Source organism: Rhipicephalus sanguineus, chromosome 4, assembly GCF_013339695.2.
Source record: "Rhipicephalus sanguineus isolate Rsan-2018 chromosome 4, BIME_Rsan_1.4, whole genome shotgun sequence".
In the NCBI taxonomy this organism is placed as follows: domain Eukaryota; kingdom Metazoa; phylum Arthropoda; class Arachnida; order Ixodida; family Ixodidae; genus Rhipicephalus; species Rhipicephalus sanguineus.
Window position 1 is genome coordinate 154450293 of NC_051179.1, and position 7936 is coordinate 154458228.

General features: G+C 47.8%; 1 pseudogene; it reads right to left on the minus strand.

The window, feature by feature from the left end:
* The window catches only part of LOC119391764 (nose resistant to fluoxetine protein 6-like), a 35849-nt pseudogene extending 28391 nt beyond the window's left edge, over positions 1–7458 (minus strand).
* Between the last annotated feature and the right edge of the window lie 478 nt (positions 7459–7936).

The following is a 7936-nucleotide window of genomic DNA, read 5'->3' on the forward strand; positions in this document are numbered from 1 at the left end:
AGTTTTCCTTTCCCGATTAGGCCTTACCCGAGCAGGTGCGGCTTTCCTCATATTTGGCAATCTCCAACTCCGCGGTGGTATCCTCCCTAGGCAACCTTTAAACAGGTGAATTACAGATAATGCCCAGGAACGAAAGGATGATCAGTGATCGCTGCCAGACCAGCCAGACGGTGGCCTTCATTTCCTTGTCCTGAAAATGGTCTTGGTTTATTGGTCGAGGATACGCACAGGCTGTGTTAGGTTTCGAACTTTAGTCCTCATCGATTTGGTTCTTATAAAAAAATATATCGTTTTAGTTTCCTTTCTTACATATACTTTTTAATAAGGCAGTGTCGAATATTGAAATGTTCTTGTTTACAAACTAGAAATGAATATACAAATTGCGTAACTTCTTTACTCCACATGGCTTCCGTTTTGTTGCGTAGCAGTCCCCATCTGACGTAGAACATCGCTCGCTGTAAACATGCCTGGAGGCACGGGGCACCGTGCTGTGCCACTGTAGTTGGGCTGGATTATTAGGGCGAAAGCCTTATATGGCTCATGAGTAAAAAAAAATCTGCAGCTCTTGACGCTGTCTGCAACAGTTCAAGGCGAAAGCCCGCTTAACACTTGGTGACGCATTAAGTGATACAATCGGTGGCCAGACCTCTTGCAAGACATCATGAGCCGCAGTGTAAGAAGCACGCACTAAATGACCTTTACCGCTCTGAGTCGTTTGCATTCATCCCCCCCCCCCCGCCTCTTCCCTCCCCCGAAGTTTTCTGCACCTCACAGTGTTGCACTTCGTCCAGCTTCGTCCCACCTTTAACCACGCAACGTTGTCAACTGGTGACGTCACATCATGATATCACCTCACGACGTCATAATGACGTCACAACCTTTGAAGATATGTGATTACCTGATGACGTCACAGCACGGCGTCATTCAGTGACGCAGGTCACGTGGGTCTCTTTGTACCACTTCACTTGCCTGCCGTGTTTTACTCAAGGGCCCGCGCAACTAGACACTCGAGGCTTAATATCTGGCGTCCGGCGGCGTGAACGCGAATGATACCAAACGTCAGGTGGGCCGATCCCGAAGTATAGTGCAACACCAGGAGAAGTGCGGAATGCTTCGAGGGCATGCCAAGTAACTAGAAGCGATAATTAGCGCATCAGGTGAATCAAATGTGAGTTAAGGTGAATTAAAGTTAATTATATTTGATTGAGTCGCGAAGTGATATGAATTGAGAGTATGAAGGGCATGCAAGTTCTAAGACATTGCGCCCGAAGAAACTTCAAGCAGAAGCTCTAATTCGCGCGCTGCTCATGTTTGTGAGGAGTACTGGCCCTCGCTTTGACAGTACCGCCTTCCATGGGGCTGTTCAGTGCACGCGGTAACATTGCTTGATGTCAATTCTCTCTCTCACTCTCTTTCTCCTCTTCCAATATATTTCTGTTTCTTCTTGAAGGCAATGCCTTTCCTGCCTTCCTTCACCCGCATACAGAAACAATGTTGAAATTTGCAGCTCAGTTAAGTCTATATAAGTACGCTATATACACAATAACTTCTCGACAGAGGTATTCGTATATCCTAAAAGAACATCGCTTTCGTACTAATTTTGCTTTAAATACACTTTTTTTCCCGCTAGCCATGAGGGTCTATATCGACGCCTGTACCTATGCCGCTATTACCAAATAAAAACTCGGCGCTAACTCTTTGTCCAAAGTGCGCATAGTTGGGCTTGTTGGTTGCACACATTTCAAGGAAGAGCGCATGAAAAACGACAGGACATGCGGAAGAAGACGCACGCAAATTTCAAGGAACAGTGCAGAAAGCGAGAGGATATTGGGTCTCTGCGCATATTATCGGCGGTTTATTCCAGATTTTGCGCGCATTGCGTCGCCTTTAACTCGCCTCACGAGGGATGACGTTGCATTTGTTTGGGGCGACGACCAGGAAGCTGCTTTCAATGACTTGCGGCAACGTCTACACACGACCCCCGTGCTTGCCCATTTTGATGAGACAGCCCCTACAGTGCTCCATACTGACGCCAGCAATGTTGGCCTCGGAGCTGTGCTTGTGCAGCGCCAGGACGACGAGGAAAGAGTGATCGCTTACGCAAGCAGAACTCTGTCACGCACAGAAGCAAATTACTCGACAACTGAAAAGGAATGCCTCGCCGTGGTGTGGGCAGTTATGAAATTTCGCCCATACTTGTACGGCCGCCCATTCAAGGTTATCAGTGACCACCATTCGTTGTGTTGGTTAACAAGTCTGAAAGATCCTTCCGGGCGATTGGCACGCTGGAGCCTTAGACTACAGGAATTTGATATAACGATGGTGTACAAGTCGGGAAAACGACACACGGACGCCGACTGCCTGTCTCGATCACCGATAGAGTCGGCTGCTTCCCTTGAAGAAGAGACGGCATTCCTCGGAATCCTCGATACGTCAACCATCGCAGATCACCAGCATGACGATCCTGAGCTACTTGGCTTGATTAATTATTTAGAAGGACGAAGCCAGAACGCACCCAAAGCCTTTGCAAGAGGACTATCGTCGTTCTGTCTGCGAAACAATGTCCTTTACAAAATGAACTTCTCGTCAGACGGGTCCACCTACCTGCTTGTCGTCCCTGCCGCTCTTCGTTCTGATGTATTGCAAGCGTGCCACAACGAGGTCACAGCTGGACATTTAGGCTACACGCGCACACTGGGCAGAGTTCGGGAGAGGTATTACTGGCCTAGACTCACCGCTGCCGTGAAGCATCATGTTCGGACCTGCCTCGATTGCCAGCGGCGCAAGTCACCTCCGACTAAACCAGCCGGTTTGTTACACCCTGTCCAGATCCCGCCAACGCCATTTGACCAGATCGGAATGGACCTTTTGGGCCCACTTCCCACCTCTAGTGCTGGTAACCGCTGGGTTATAGTGGCGACCGACTACCTTACCCGCTACGCCGAGACAAAAGCCATCCAGAGAGGCACAGCAGAGGAGGTGGCCCGATTCTTCATAGAGAACATTGTGCTGAGACACGGTGCGCCGTCGATCGTTATAACAGATCGCGCAACCGCATTCACGGCCGCGCTTTTAGATCATGTGTTGGTGCTCAGCGGTACTATTCATCGTAAGTCGACAGGCTCCCAGATGGGGTGTAGAGCATCGGCAGGCTTGCAGTCCAGCACCTCCACCAGTGTCGCGGTTCAACGTAAGCAGACCACCGAGACGTTGAGTCCGAGAACCGACGGCGTGTTTTTTATGCAGCAGCCAAGAGCAAGGACATAAACAAATGCACGTCGTCTTCTTTGGTCAGTGTCCCTTTTCACGAGACTGCGCGCACATCGTCTTCGTTCTCTGTCTATTTCGAGCGTGGCAATATACAGAAGACGCGCATAGATGAGTGCGCCTTCTTTTGTATGCCCCGTCGTTTTCTGAGCTGTTCCCTGAAATAACTGTTTGCACCTACTTAAATATTACTCGCAGGATTCACAATTATAAGTTACACACATTGCGCGTATCTTTACATTGTACGTATTATGTATTGTTAGCGCTCACTGGAAGGCTTCTAGTACCACTAGAGTTTACATCACTTTTATTTTATAACGCTCAATTTTATACAGATTGTTAGTTGTTCAAAAAGTCTGTATTGATAGTTCGCATAATTCTCTTGGTTTTTCTTTTTCGATCTGTCACGTTACTATATTTACTACTTTACCGTGTTACTAAACTTCTGTCCGTCCTGCAATAATCCCTAATGGGATGGGCAGTATGTCCTGAATAAATAAAATAAACATGGTGCCATATCTGGTTATTTCTGTCCGAAATAAGCACCAAGGAAAGAAAAAGAAGTAAACAAACAAAAATGAAAAAATAAAAACAGAATAAAATTTAAGAATAAAACTAAATAAATGACAAAGAAACGAAATATGAGCATAGATAATAACACGCGGCAGACAATCTCTCAAAAAGACTGAAGATCGCAACAATGTGTTAGGAGCTGGCTCGCCAGGTTCTTAAGCTGGGGCGAAGTCCCGCGCCGTAACCTGCATCCATCCATTGAAAGCGTCGTGGAACGCAATGGGGAACGCTACGCGCGTCGTGTCTTCCCTCTAGCCTGGACGAGAACAGGGCGAGCGGGGAACGCGGTCGACAGCCAGGCGAGCGTCGGACAGCTATTTTTAGGGCCACTTTGTCGTGCGCGTCTCGAAGGCAGTTTTCAAATTGAAAGCACATTAGGAGCGTTGCGTCTGCAAGTATCGACAATGGAGAATCAGACGCTCTTAGATACTTCTTGTATATATACTTCATCAATGTGTATATAATTGTAAATTGTGTATATAGTTAATCAAAATTGTAAATTAATAAAACATTGTGTATATATGTATATAACAACGTGTGTCACGTCTTCATATGATGGTAGAAGACTTGTACGGAAGATTCACTGGTTTTCCCGATCTTCTCCGAGCCAGCTCCTCAATCATCATTCACTTCGTAGATATGGCGTGATTTTGTTTATTCAGAGTCAGTCATATGACCGAGTTTGCAAAATTTTTCTGTCAGCACGCCTCACCCCCCCCCCCCCCCCCGCCCACCCTAAAACCTAAGATTAAATTTAAGCTCCACCCACAGCCATTGCCGTCCCACCCAGAGAAACTTTGCATAGACGCCCTATCCAATCGCACTTGCTCATTTCCGTGACGTCAAGCACCTTCCCCCGTATATCACATAGGTGATTTTCTTATGCTTACACATGTTCGTGTCGCTGGTTTCCGGTCGGAAACATAAACTTCTTGCCCAATTTCAGCAAACATTCCGACATCACTGGTCAGGCACACTTACTGTTTTAAGTATGCACGACGAACTTTTGTTTCCTAATATGCGCAGTGTTTACATTGCCAGCGAAAAAGTACTCATGGTTAGAAAGAAAACCACCTAGAACGACTCACTGAATGACAGGCACATCGAAGTACTGGGGACAGAGCTTGCATTTATTCTTAGGCCGTAAACGACTGTACTTCGTTTCACACATCAGGTGCAACGCCGTGAAGGCTAGCGAGACTTCTAGCAGTATACGCGTTGGCATTATAAAATAGTTCAATGTATTCACCACCTAGAATAGACGTTTTTTTCTTTTCGTTTTAAGGGCGTAGCTCCTCTTAGTCTAACCTTGTCACGTCTCCGTTGTCCGGCGTTAACGGATCTCCCGTATGATGCAATAGATGGCGCTGTCTCATAGAAGTACGTAGTGAGTACAAGTACTCACTACGTGCGTACTGAGTACAAGTACCTCGGAGTATGGGTAAATGAGGGGGGATAGATATATGGAGGTACAAGAGAAACCATCGGTAGCAAAGGGAAAGAGGAATGCTGCAATTATGAAGCACAGAGCTTTATGGAGATACAATACAATTTCTATTGTTACGAGGTGCTTCGAGGGCTGTGGAAGGGTGTGGTGGTCCCGGGGCTTACATTTGGGAACTCAGTGGTGTGCATGAAGTGTGAGGTACAATCAGGAATGGATGTAAATCAAAGGACGGCGGGCCGCCTCGCGTTGGGCGCTCACGGGAAGACGACAAATGAGGCTGTAAAGGGTGATATGGGATGGACAGGCTTTGAAGTCAGGGAAGCTCAGAGCAAAATGAGATTCGAAGAGAGGCTGAGGAAAATGGAGAAGAGTAGATGGGCAGAGAAGGTTTTCAGGTATTTGTATAGAAAAAGCGTTGACACGCAGTGGAGAAAAAGAACTAGGAGGCTCACCAGTAAATATACGGCTAGCAGTGCGGGCGATATGGCAACAAGGAGCATTAAGCGGAAGGTCAGAGAGGCGGAGAGGACGTATTGGATGACAGCGATGGAAAAGAAGCCGGCTCTGAGTAACTACCGAAATGGAAAAAACGAAATAAGGAGGGAAAGGTTTTATGATAATTCAAGGGGAAGCGCTTTACTGTTTGAAGCAAGGTCGGGCTGCCTTAGAACGCGTAGTTATAAAGCGAGATTCAGTAACGAAGAACAATGTACATGCTGCGGGGGAACTAAGGAAACGATGGAACATGTACTGATTGAATGTGGCGATATTCACCCAGGTATACGTGTGGGCATGAGTCTACAGGAAGCCTTGGGTTTTAGGGACAACAATGGAAAGCTGAACATGTCCGCGACAGAAATAAGTAAGATACGGTTAGAGTATTGGTGGCAGAAAAGTAGAAATAAAGTACAAAAATAAATAATGGGGGAAAAAATAAGGTCATTCTGCCTTAAGAGGCAGAGAGATAGACCGTGAATTTATAATTTTTTGGTATAATAACATAGCTTTAATCAATGTAGATAAGTTATTAGGCCAGCATGAAACAAGGACGTTTTTTTTCTTTTTTCTTCGAGCATGGTGGCAGACATGTCACCGCCCCTTTATAAAGGGGACGCTCATAGCATCCATCCATCCATCCACGTACAAACTGCAGTTCAGGGACGATATTCTAGATGGCGCTATACACAATCTGTGTCGTCATCACCATTTCTCATCTCATTTCCTAGTTGGCGTTGGGCCAATATAATTGTGTGCAATATGGCGCTTGTGTGAATCGACACTAGATGGCGCTGGAAGTGCCGCTGCTCTCCGATTGGCTGCTGCGCGGGCTGCGCGGAGATGCGCGGGGAGCGAGCGCCTCTCTCATTCTCCTGGATCGTCACCGTACGTGTCGGATCATTGGCGAAGCATGGACGATGCGCAGCGGCGGGCGCTCGCTCGGCGGCAGCCAGGCGGATCCCGTGACGGTGCGCGCCAAGGACGCCGCTGCGAAACGGGCTCAACGAGAAGCGAATCCCGAGACCATGATTGCTTCAGGAGCTTCGCCCAAGCTCTTCATCATTCACCCGTGGATATGCTGTAATTTTTAGGCTGAGTAATAATCGAACAGGCTCAGCGCTCTACAAATAACAAAACCTCTTATACAGCTGTCGTTATACGGCTGGATCGCTTAGCGTTTTATGGTTTTTTTTTTTTGGGGGGGGGGGTGGAGGGGAGTATTTTATTTGCAGCTTGACGCGACGCGTCACGCGGAGGCTCGCGCTCGACTCGTGCGAGCGTTCACAACGACAAAAACCGACCACGAGACACACGCAAGCTCATGTGTTAAACAGAGTATATATGTATTATACCTCTCATCATTGGCTAATAGTTTCGTATGCATGCTTACACCTCCAGGCTGCGATGTCCATCCTGAGTATCCTCCTGGAGAAGTCCATGAGCGCTTCCGTGCACAATGCGGACACGTTGGCACGAGCGAAGGACCGCTGCAGCACGGGAACCACGCTGGCCACGAGGCCCCGGAGTAAGGACGACGTCGCACCTTCGGAAGGGCCGCCTCTCTTGCCGCCTTCGTCCTCCGTCGAGGACAGACCTTGAGACGCGCTTGCCGCGCGCGCGATCACACAGAACGCGATCGAGATTCCACAGATCGCGACTCGCGCGGGCCACATCGTTTGGCTTTCGTAGTGGACGCTCGTGTCCCGAAATATACTGTTCGTGGAAGAACTGTAACATAAGAAAAAAAAAAGGTTAGCCGTAGTCGCACGTTGTGTCTGTAATATGAAATGGCATACCGCCAGAACTACAGGAAGGTGTGCAACAGTTGCGCAAGACTACAATATTCCGTGCCAAAAAACTCATTTTTACCCTTGCTAATAATAATATTTGGTGTTTTACGCGTTAAAATCACGGTATGATTTTGAGACACGCCGTAGTGGAGGGCTCCGGAAATTTCTACGACCTGGTGTTAGCGTGCGCTGGCATCGCGCAGTACACGGGCCTCTAGCATTACGCCTCCGTCTGAAATACAGCCGCTACGGCCGGGATCGAACCCGAGACTTTTGGGTGAGCAGCCGAGCACCGTAACCATTGTTCCACCCAGGCGGACTCATTTCTAACCTTAGTCATGTCTTGCATGTAATGTATTCA